Source organism: Bos grunniens, chromosome 19 (assembly GCF_055505025.1).
Source record: "Bos grunniens cultivar Pamir isolate PY7600 chromosome 19, Bosgru_T2T1.0, whole genome shotgun sequence".
NCBI lineage: Eukaryota > Metazoa > Chordata > Mammalia > Artiodactyla > Bovidae > Bos > Bos grunniens.
Genome location: NC_141183.1, coordinates 16,007,706 through 16,020,185, shown reverse-complemented (window position 1 = coordinate 16,020,185; position 12,480 = coordinate 16,007,706).

Genomic DNA, 12,480 nt, shown 5'->3' with positions numbered 1-12,480 from the left:
TATTATACTAAGGGAAGAAAGTCAGACCGACAAAGACAAACATATGATATCACTTGGACTTGGAATCTAAAACAAGTGATACAAATGAACTTATTTACAAAACAGAAGCAGACTCACACACAGACTTAGAGAACAAACTTATGCTTACCCTAGGGGCTTACTTGGTGGCTCAGTGGTAAAGAATTCTCCTGCCGACGCGGGAGATGCAGGTTCGATCCCTGGGTGGGGAAGGTCCCCTGGAGAAGGAGATAGTGACCCATTCTAGTATTCTTGCCTGGGAAATCCCATGGACAGAGGAACCTGGCAGATTATATAGTCCATGGGGTCACAAAGAGCCAGACATGACTTAGCAACTAAACAACCACCACCCTGAGGGGAGAGTAGGGGAAAGGAATAGATAGACTGGGAGTTTGGGATTGACACGTACACATTGCTATATTTAAAATAGATCACCAAAAAGGACCTACTGTATAGCACAGGGAGCTCTGCTAAATATTCTGCAATAACTTAAATGGGAAAAGAATTTGAAAACAGAAACTTGTGTATGTATAACTGAATCACTGTACTGTTTACCTGAAACTAACATAACATTGTTACTCAACTATAATCCAATATAAAATAAAAATTAAAAAAGAGAAACAAAACCAGAGAAGCATCCTCTCCCCTGCAAAAAGGTTAAAAATACAGTTACCAAATGATTCGGGAATTCTACTCCTAGGTATATACCCAAGAAAACTGAAAATGTATATTTGCACAAAAACATGTATATAAATATTCATAGCAGCATTATTCATAATAGCTCCAAAGTGGAAGCAACTCAAATAGCCATAAAATGATGAATCGATAAATAAAATGTGATATAGCCAAACAATGGAATATTATTCTGCTACTTAAAAAGGAATGGAGAGTTGACACATGCTACAATACGGATGAACCTCAAAACATTATATGAAAGAAGCTATACATGAAAGACTACATATTGAAAGATTTCATTTATATGAAATATCCAGAAAAAGCAAATCTATATAGAAAGAAAGAGAGTAATAGTTATCTAGAGCAGGAGGGAAAGAGATATGGGGTATGACTGCTAATGGGTAAACAGTTTCTTTCTGGCATGATGAAATGTTCTAAAGTCTATGGTGGTGATGGTTGCTCAACTCTGTGAATTTACTAAAACCCACTGAATTATTTAAAGGATGAATTTAGGGGGCTTCCCTGGTGGCTCAGTGGTAAAGAAGCCGATTGCCAATGCAGGAGACGCAGGTTCAATCCCTGATCCAGGAAGATCCTACATGCTGTGGAGCAACTAAGCCCATGTGCCTCAACCATTAAGCCTGTGCTCTGGAGCCCAGGAGCCACGACTACTGTGCACCCTACAGCCCGAGCTCTGCAACAAGAGAAGCCACTGCAATGAGAAGCCTGTACACCACAACTGCAGAGTAGTCCTCCGCTCACCACTACCAGAGAAAAGCCTGTGCGACAGCAAAGACTCAGCACAGCCCAAAAATAAACAAACAAAAATTAGTTATTAAAAAAGGATGAATTTGATGGTATGTGAATTACAGTTCACCAAAATATTTTTATTTTAAAAAAAAGGCCAATAAAGGGGGGAGGGAAAGGAACTTAAATACAAAATAGGCCATTTACACTTAAAAAGATAAAAGAAAAATAAAACAGATGGCTAGCCTGTATTTCCTGTCTTAAGAAAGGCTAAACTGAGGATCTGATCAGGTCAGCAGAAATTATTACTATGATAAACTGCTTGGAGCAAGAGAAAAGAAAGGGAATTTAAATATCCTTTAAAAAATGATAATATAGGTCAAGGAGGCAGAGGAGGAATTTGACATTTTCAAGTTCATCCCGCAATTCAGGTTTGAACAATTGTTTCCAATTCAGGCTGCGAAGGCACTCTTGGAAACAGCTATCTAGTCCTGCCTGTTCTGATCAAGGTCTTGAAAGCATAACTGAAAAGTGCTGGCACAGTTTATCCCAGTCTAGGGCTTGGCTACGATGCCAAATTTAGCCTCTGGCAACTTCTTTCTGTTGAGAATCCCCAGGGACTCGTTTGACCTCCTTTTGGAGAGCTGCAAGGGAATTCGCTTCTGGACGGTGGCCTGGCAAGCGAGGAGTGGCTCAGCCGGCTGCCTAATCTTCTATTAAATTAATGATCAAGTGTACCTGGGCACCTTCACTGGAAGATCAGTTCTCTATATGTGGGGGTTGGACTAGGAGTTTTCCAGATAACCTGAGATAATTGCCAGCATTAAATATTATAATCACCTTGAGAGGAATTCTTTTAGAATGTATTATATATATTTCTGCCTTTTTGTACTTAGGCTTCTTTTTTCCAACTGATAATGAAATTATTACATGCATGAGCTTCCCTGGTGGCTCTGTGGTAAAGAATCCTCCTGCCAGTACAGGAGACATGGGTTCGACCCCTAGGTTCGGAAGATCCCCTGGAGAAGGAAATGGCAATCCACTCCAGTATTCTTGCCTGGGAATCCCATGGACAGAGAAGATTGATGGGCTACAGTCCATAGGGTTGCAAATTAACAAAACAGGAAATGTGGAAAATACAATACTATTCTCCTTCCCTAGAGTTAACCATTGCTAATAGCTGGATGTGTATTCTTTCAGACTATTTTAAAATGTGTTTATAAGCATTGATATACACACATACATACAACTTATAACTGACACTCAAAGCAGGTTTTTTAAAAACTTAAAAAAAAAAACCCACAAATGGGGGACTTCCCTGTGGTCCAGGCGTTAGGACTCTACCTTCCAAGGCAGGGGACATGGGTTCAATCCCTGCATGGGAACTAGATCCGACATGCTGCAGGGCAACTAAGCCTGTGCATGACAACTACAGAGAAGCCCACACACCCCAACAAAAGATCTCAATGAAAGATCCCAGGAGCCACAACTAAGACCCAATGTGGCCAAATAAATAAATATTAAAAAAAAAAAATGAAACCACAAATGGGATCATACTCTACCTCTTGGTTTGTCACTTGCTATTCCTTTCAATACATCCTGGAGCTCTTTCCACGTCAGTACATTGTCAGTACAAGTAAATCTACCTTATTCTCTTTTATGCCTGCACAACATTCCATGGAATGTTTAACTATAATTTATTTAACCATTCCCTATTGATGCATATTTCCTACATTTTCTCATTATGATTTCTAAATATGAACTCATACATGCACATCTTTGTGTATATGTGAGATACTTGGGGGCACAGATCCTACGAAGGAGGATTACTTAGATTTTGATACATCTGGAAATTATTTTTACAACTTTTTATTTTGAAATAATTTCAAACTCACTGAAAAGTTGCAAGGGTAGCATCATGAACTTCCATAACCTGTTCACCTTGATTCCCCAATTGTTATCATTTCATTACATTTGCTTCTTCTCTTCTCTCTGTTTCCCCACCCTACATATATGTTATATACATACAGTTTTTTTTTTTTTTTCCTTGAACCATTTGAGGCATCTGATCCATTGTGGACATGAAGCCCTAACCTCTAAATACTTCAGTGTACATTTCCTAAAAACAAGGACATGCTCCTATAGAACTTTAACACAAGCATCCAAATTAGAACACAGATATATAAAACTTTGAGTTCACACAAATTCCTCCAATCCAAAATTACAGAGTTCATTATGGGCTTCTCACTTTCCATGTTTGCAACTCCCTCCTCCAAAAGAGAGAAGTCTGCTTTCACCATTCTCCTTTATTTCCTTGTTTGCCCAACAACACTGGATAACATTAAACCTTGCAGGCTGTTGTCTCGTCAGTCCTTGACCTTGACTGTGCCGGTTTCTGGGAAGGTGAAGAATTAATTTATTTTTGAATATTGTGATATAAGAAATATGTCTTTTGTTTGTTAGTTTAACAGATAACCAGGGGCTTCCCTGGTGGCTCAGTGATAAAGAATCTGCTTGTCAATGCAGAAGACATGGCTTTGATCCCTGATGTGGGAAAATCCCACACGCAATGGAGCAACTTAGTCTCTGTGCCACAACTACTGAGACTCTGCTCTAGAGCTTGGGAGCCACAGCTACTGAGCCCACTCACAGCAACTACCGAAGCCCCTGTGCCCTGGAGCCCATGCTTCACAATAACAGAAGCCACGGCAATAAGCAGCCTGTGCACCTCAACTACAGAGGAGCTCCCCCCAACCCTGCACTCTGCAAATAGAGAAAAGTCAGAGCAGCAATGAAGGCCCAGCACAGCCAAAAACAAACAAATAGATAAATAATTTTTAAAAATGGATAATCAATTGTCTCAACACCTATTTTCAATTATTTTGAAATGTCTCCTACATACGGTTGTATCAGGATTTGATGATCTATTCCCTTTCATTAATCTATTTTTATAACTTTTTTTGGGGGGGTTATGTCATGCGACATGTGGGATCTTAGTTCCCTGACCAGGGATGGGAAACCGTGACCTCTGCATTGGGAGTGCAGAGTCTTAACTATTGGGCCACCAGGGAATCCATCAGTAATCTATTTTTTAAAATTTGTGATCCATTACCACACTTTCATGTGATTACATATTTTGATATCTGGCAGGAAGAGGCCTCTCATTACACTTAAAAAAATACCTAGCTATTCTTAAGTGTGCATTCTTCCAGATGAATTTTAGAATTAGCATGTCAGTTTCATTAACAATCCTATTATAAATTTGATTGGAATTGCACTGATTTAGTAAATTATTTGGGTAAAACGGCATCTTTACAATAGCATGAGTCTTCCCATCTGGTTGCATGGTATGTCTTTTCATTTGTGCAGTTTAAAATTTTCCTTCAGTGGATATTTGTAGTTTTCTTTATGAGGGTATTGCACATACAGTTTTTTCCTAGGTTTAAAAACCTTTTTGGTGGCCATTATTAGGGAGAGCTTCTTATCTTCTATGTGTTCTGTACACTGTACAGATTATGCTACATATACAACTTTGTATCCTGTTTTTTTAAATTGTTTAAAACTATTTATTTATTTGGTTGCACTGGGTCTTAGTTGTGGCACACAAGTCTATCTTCGTTGGGGCATGAAGGATCTTTACACGCAGCATGTGAACTCTTAGTTGTGGCTTGTGGGATCCAGCTCCCTGACTTTTTGGATATGATTAGAAAGTAACAAGGGAGAAGGCAATGGCCCCCCACTCCAGTACTGTTGCCCGGAAAACCCCATGGACGGAGGAGCCTGGTAGGCTGCAGTCCATGGGGTCACTAAGAGTCAGACACGACTGAGCGACTTCACTTTCACTTTCCACTTTCATGCATTGGAGAAGGAAATGGCACCCCGCTCCAGTACTGTTTCCCGGAAAATCCCATGGACGGAGGAGCCTGGTAGGCTGCAGTCCATGGGGTCGCACAGAGTCGGACACAACTGAAGCGACTTAGCAGCAGCAGCAGAAAGTAACAAAGGGCTTCCCAGGTAACTTAGTGATAAAGAATCCTCCTGCCATGCAGGAGACATGGGTTCAATACCTAGTTTGGGAAGATCCCCTGGAGAAGGAAATGGCAACCTACTCCAGTATTCTTGCCTGTAAAATCCCATGGGGCCTGGTGGGCTACAGTCCATGGGGTAACAAAGAGTTGAACACGACTTTGCAACTAAACAACAACACACAACAACAGAAAGTAACAAAACTGTGAACAAACAAATGGCAGTGTCACATTTGAGTTAATGCAGTGACAATCTGCGTGGGGACAGAAGTCATGCAAGGCTGACCATGGAAGGCCATTATCGCCTTAAACTGACAATTTCTGGCCTTGCATGCTTACTCTGTGGTGTTCATCTACACACTTGACTTTTTAAAAAATATTTATTTATGTATTTATTTGGCTGCATCGGGTCTTAGTTGTGGCATGTGGGATCTTCACTACATCATGCAGGATCTTTCCTTGTAATGCCTGAGCTCTCTAGTTGTGGCACACGGGCTCAGTAGTTTGCCGTGTGGAGGCTTCATTGCTCCAAGGCATGTGGGATCTTAGTTCCCTAACCAGGATTCAAACCCTCATCCCCTGCATTGCAAGGGGGATTCTTAACAACTAGAGCACCAGGAAAGTCCTACACACTTGACTTCTTTGCACTTCTCAACGTGATATAAAATCTCTTATATCTTCAGAACCTGACTATGTGCCTTGTGGAACTGTTTACATAAAGTTGAGTGCTGCATAACTCTGAGAAAGGCTGTATACTGAATATAATCTAATTTTCTCGATTACTCAGGACTCATACAGACTCAGAAAATTTTTCTTCCCCAAGCCCTATGGAGGCATGTGAAACTCTTTTACCCTGTGTTAAAGGCACTAAATTGCTATGCTTTTTGATCATTAAGTCGATATTTATGCCTCTTTTCATCTCTACCCTGCTTACAGACCTGCAGCCTTCTCTTCTCACTGCTATCTGCGTGTCTACATGGGATAGTTTCTCCTCCCTCTTCTAGTTTACTGCTTTTAATTTTTTATGAGTTTGAAAACCAGATTGCCAGGTCGCTTAGAATCGAATCCAAGTAAAAATTAATAGCCTCTGAGACAGGGCTTCGATAAATCCCTAGGAGTAATGGGCATGATCTCTAGGGCATGGACTTCGGTGAGCTCTATTTTGTTTTTGCAGAGGTCTTTTTCCATCTCCTTTATTTCCCTGGTTCCTTGCTGTACTTCAGATAGATGAGATTGTCAGAGAGCAGAGTTTCACACAAATGAAGCTGCATTACAATCACCAGGTTGGTAGCATAACATTAAATGCCCCCTTTCCTTTTCCTCTACTGAACTCTGATTCTTTACTTGATCTTGTTCTTTTCACTGTGTGTGTCAGGTTGTCTAAACCTAGAGGAACTGTTTCTGGAGTTTCAGGTCCAGTCAAAACCTTCATTTCCCTTGCCTTTTCTGTCTCCCACCTCTTTTCAATAATTAAAACATCTCCGCATTTCACATCAACAAAGCTGTAATTCCCTTATATTAAAAAAACATTTCCTTGGTGCAAATGAACTTACTTACAAAACAGAAATAGAGTCACAGATGTAGAAAACAAACTTATGGTTACCAAGTGGGAAAAGAAGCGAGGGAGAAAGGAGTAAATTGGGAGATTGTGACTGACATATACATACCACTTGATATAAATGGATAACAAATAAGAATCTGTTGTATAGAACAGGGAACTCTACTCAGTACTATGTAATGACCTAGTGTAATGACCTTTTCCTATATGGGAAAAGAATTTTAAAGAGTGGATATATGTATAACTGACTCACTTTGCTGTACAGTGGAAACTAACACAATATTGTAAATCAACTATACTCCAATAGAAATCATTAAAAATGATTTATCTAAGACCTCTTTTGATTAAAAAGAAATTGTATGCTCCATTATATGAAGAAAACATTGACAACTTACACAACTCTACTGCAGTCTTACCTTTTTTCTCAGTCATAGCTCACTGATAAGGGCTGTGGTACTAAACCATGATTGTGTGGTCATTCTCTTTACACCAGTCATTCTCCCTTGGTTACTGATGGTCTCTCTTAATATTTAACTAACTGGCAACTACTTAGGTACTTTGAGTGAGGGGATGTGGCAGATTCAATAAAACCCATACAATACTGGAGAATCAACTACAACTTCATGTCTTACTAGTAGGGGGTCAGTGGCATCATCTTTGTGTTTCGGCACAATAAATACCCTCAGTGGTGACAGTTTGGTAATTTCTTTAGCATGTTGTCCTAAAAAAAAAATGTTTCAACTATGAGTGTAAAATGTTCACTGTTTTAACTCTGGATCAACTCAAACTTTCTTACACAGTGTGATTCCTCAGTCATTTTTCAATACATTGAATTGTGACATTCATGTATTTGCACATGAATGAACATTTTAAGCTCTTACACAGTGGAACAGCCTACCAATCAAGAGTTTATTTCCAGCAGCAGCATCATTTTCAATATTTGTTTATGCAATTATTTGAACATTTTATTGCATCTTTATCACTATTTATAAATACGAGTAGAAAATGGAAACACTGATACTAGTAATAAGAAGCATGCTGTGTGCTTAGTTGCTCAGTCGTGTCCAACTCTTTGTGACCCCAAGGACTGTAGCCTCCAGGCTCCTCTGTCCAAGGGATTCTCCAGGCAAGAATACTGGAGTGGGTTGCTATGCCCTCCTCCAGGGGATGGGGTCGAACCCAGGTCTCCCGCCTTGCAGGTGGATTCTTTACCATCTGAGCCACCAGGGAAGTCCAAGAATACTGGAGTGGATAGCCTATCCCTTCTCCAAGGGATCTTCTCGACCGGGGAACTAAACCAGGGTCTCCAGCATTGCAAGTGGATTCTTTACCAGGTGAGCTACCAGGGAAGCCTCCCAATTAAGAAAATCAGTTCAGTTCAGTTCAGTCGTGTCGACTCTTTGCGACCCCATGAATTGCAGCACGCCGGGCCTCCCTGTCCATCACCAGCTCCCGGAATTTACCCAAACTCATGTCCATCGAGTTGGTGATGCCATCCAGCCACCTCATTCTCTGTCGTCCCATTCTCCTCCTTCCCTCAATTCCTCCCAGCATCAGGGTCTTTTCCAAAGAGTCAACTCTTCGCATGAGGTGGCCAAAGTATTGGAGTTTCAGCTTCAGCATCAGTCCTTCCAGTGAACATCCAGGACTGATCTCCTTTAGGATGGACTGGTTGGATCTCCTTGCAGTCCAAGGGACTCTCAAGAGTCTTCTCAACACAGTTCAAAAGCATCAATTCTTCGGTGCTCAGCTTTCTTCACAGTCCAACTCTCACATCCATACATGACCACAGGAAAAACCATAGACTTGACTAGACGAACCTTTGTTGGCAAAGTAATGTCTCTGCTTTTGAATATGCTGTCTAGGTTGGTCATAACTTTCCTTCCAAGGAGTAAGCGTCTTTTAATTTCATGGCTGCAATCACCATCTGCAGTGATTTTGGAGCCCAAAAAAGTAAAGTCTGACACTGTGTCTACTGTTTTCCCATCTATTTGCCATGAAGTGATGGGACCAGATGCCATGATCTTAGTTTTCTGAATGTTGATCTGTAAGCAAACTTTTTCACTCTCCTCTTTCACTTTCATCAAGAGGCTTTTTAGTTCCTCTTTACTTTCTGCCATAAGGGTGGTATCATCTGCATATCTGAAGTTTTTGATATTTCTCCTGGCAATCCTGATTCCAGCTTGTGCTTCTTCCAGCCCAGCGTTTCTCATGATGTACTCTGTATATAAGTTAAATAAGCAGGGTGACAATATACAGCCTTGACGTACTCCTTTTCCTATTTGGAACCAGTCTGTTGTTCCACGTCCAGTTCTAACTGTTGCTTCCTGACCTGCACATAGGTTTCTCAAGAGGCAGGTCAGGTGGTCTGGTATTCCCATCTCTTTCAGAATTAAAGATGTTGCTGTGAAAGTGCTGCACTCAATATGCCAACAAATCTGGAAAACTCAGCAGTGGCCACAGGACTGGAAAAGGTCAGTTTTCATTCCAATCCCAAAGAAAGGCAATGTGAAAGAATGCTCAATGCTATGCTAAGTCACTTCAGTCATGTCCGACTCTGTGTGACCCCATAGACGGCAGCCCACCAGGCTCCCCCGTCCCTGGGATTCTCCAGGCAAGAACACTGGAGTGGGTTGCCATTTCCTTCTCCAATGCAGGAAAGTGAAAAGTGAAAGTGAAGTCGCTCAGTCGTGTCCAACTCCTAGCGACCCCGTGGACTGCAGCCTACCAGGCTCCTCTGTCCATGGAATTTGCCAGGCAAGAGTACTGGAGTGGGGTGCCATTGCCTTCTCCGAAGAATGCTCAAACTATAGCACAATTGCATTAATCTCACACGCTAGTAAAGTAATGCTCAAAATTCTCCAAGCCAGGCTTCAGCAATACGTGAACCGTAAACTTCCAGATGTGCAAGCTGGTTTTAGAAAAGGCAGAGGAACCAGAGATCAAATTGTCAACATCTGCTGGATCATCGAAAAAGCAAGAGAGTTCCAGAAAAACATCTATTTCTGCTTTATTGACTATGCCAAAGCCTATGACTGTGTGGGTCACAATAAAGTGTGGAAAATTAAGAAGATATATTTCCTTAATGTAATACAATTGAGCAAAGGTGGAATCATTAGCCACATATAAAGCAGGGACACTATCCTTGGTCAGGTAGATGTTAGGACAAAATTAGAAAATATACCATATGCTGGAAATACTTTATCAAAGATCATATCTTAAACATGATTTGAAATAGCAACTGAATACTATTTTCAGCTCTTTTGAGGGAAAATGTTCTTGGAATATGCATGCATTTAATTTTTTCATAATTGGTTTTTGTATATGTTAACAGGATTGTATTAAGAAATTGGGTAGGAATGGGGAGGAAATAAAATAGGGGTTCACTCTTAGAGAGTTCCGAGTGGAACTTATACTCCTTTTCCCTTCCCAGTGTCTTTCGTTGAATTTACATTATCAGTACTAAGTACCTTCAAGCTCTGTAGAGAAGGAAGAGGTCTGTGCCTAAAACACAAACAGATGTGCTTTCGGCCTGTTGCTTCTGTGTCCTTTGCTGACTTCCCTTTCCCCAAATAAAGGCATTCCTCAAGGTTCAACCATAAACGAGGGTGTCTGATTTTATTTAAAACATTTTTTATTGTTTATTTTTTGTATTTATGTTTAACTTAAAGATAATCGCTTCACAGTACTGTTAGCCTCTGCCATACCTCAACATGAATCAGTCGTAAGTATACATATGTCCCCTTCCTCTTGAAGCTCCTTCCCACCTGGGTGTCTAATTTTAAATGGTAAATGTATTTTCAGAGTTTCAAGTTGTAACAAACTGAAAGGGCATGGTGGACTTTCCTGGTGGTCCAGTGATTAAGGATCTGTCTGCCAGTGCAGAGGACAAGGGTTTGATCCCTGGTCTAGGAAGATTCCCCAACCTGCAGGGCAACTAAGGCTGTGTACCCTAGAGACTGTGCTCTGCAACTGCAGCCACTGCAGAGAGAAGCCTGCACACTGCAGCTAGAGAGTAGCCCCTGCTCATCATAACTAGAGAGGGCCTGCACGCAGCAACAAAGACCCAGGGCAGCCACAACCAAAGAAATAAATAAAATCTTAAAAATACAAAGGGCACGGCAATAAGATGAGGGTTCTTTGAGGACGTTTGGTTGAAAGGTCAACTAGATCCAGAGCCGTGTCCTCAGTTCTGTGGGGCCACAAATTCTAGCTTGTCCATAACATAGAGTGGACTGGACTCTATGTTATGGGCGGACTCTATGTCAAAGGGTGATTAAAGCTAGATATAAAATCATGAGAAATGGTATTTTCCACAGGGCCAATTTTTAATTTTAACATGCAAAATCGTACATGAATTAGAATGCTTATGGTGGTAAGAGTAGTATTTTCATCCTCTCCTTTTTACAGATCTTGATTATTTAAAAAATTTAATTCACAAACATGTATTTAGCATCTATATGAGACAGATGCCACAGGAGATAGCTGCTGAATAAATATATACACATAATTAGTATCAGTTCAGTTCAGTCGCTCAGTCGTGTCCGACTATTTGCGACCCCATGAATCGCAGCACGCCAGGCCTCCCTGTCCATCACCAACTCCCATAATTAGTATACACACACATATATATATATACACACATTAATTCTTAGGTAGCATGTGCTATTAATTGTAATGAAAATCTTCCTTTTCATTTTTTATTCAAATATTCTATATCTGTATTTTAATTTGGATTTTGTCACTTACTGTGGGATCTGGGGCAAATCATTTTGAGTTACAATGTTTTCATCTAGTAAAATGGGCATAATAATTCCAATCCTCTGATTGGAATCATTTCACATGTTATTTTATTTGCTCTAATCCTCATTAGAGCAAATAAAATAACATGTGAAATATCTAGGCACAGGCCTGTTACATTGAATGATAACAGTTGACAGAGACTTTCTATGGACCAGGTACTTCTACCTGTACCAACTTAAGCCTCACATCAACCCTATAAAGTAGGTGTAGTTTTCAAAGCCCAATTCACAGGTGAATATCTTGAAATCTAGAAATGTAGAATAACTTGCTTATGGTCATGCATTTACTATTAGGTAGGCTAAAAAGTTTGTTCAGATTTTTCAATACATCTTACGGAAAAACCAGAATGAATTTATTGGTCAACCCAATAGACTGTTGAGTTAGGATTTGAGTGCAGTCAGTCTGGGTCCAGGGTCCATGCTCTTACACACCTGCTATATTTCCTCTCCCTGAGTATTTACTATCTTCCTTTTCTCACCTAAATTCCAACTCTCTACTGACAATTTCCACTTGGGTGATTTTCTATTATCTTAAATCAGGAATTTCCACCTGGAGCCTATATATTCAACCTGTAATTAATTGGACTTCATATATAAATGGTGGAAATGTGGCTCAAACAAGCATAGCCATGGAGGAATTTCAACAAATGTCCTG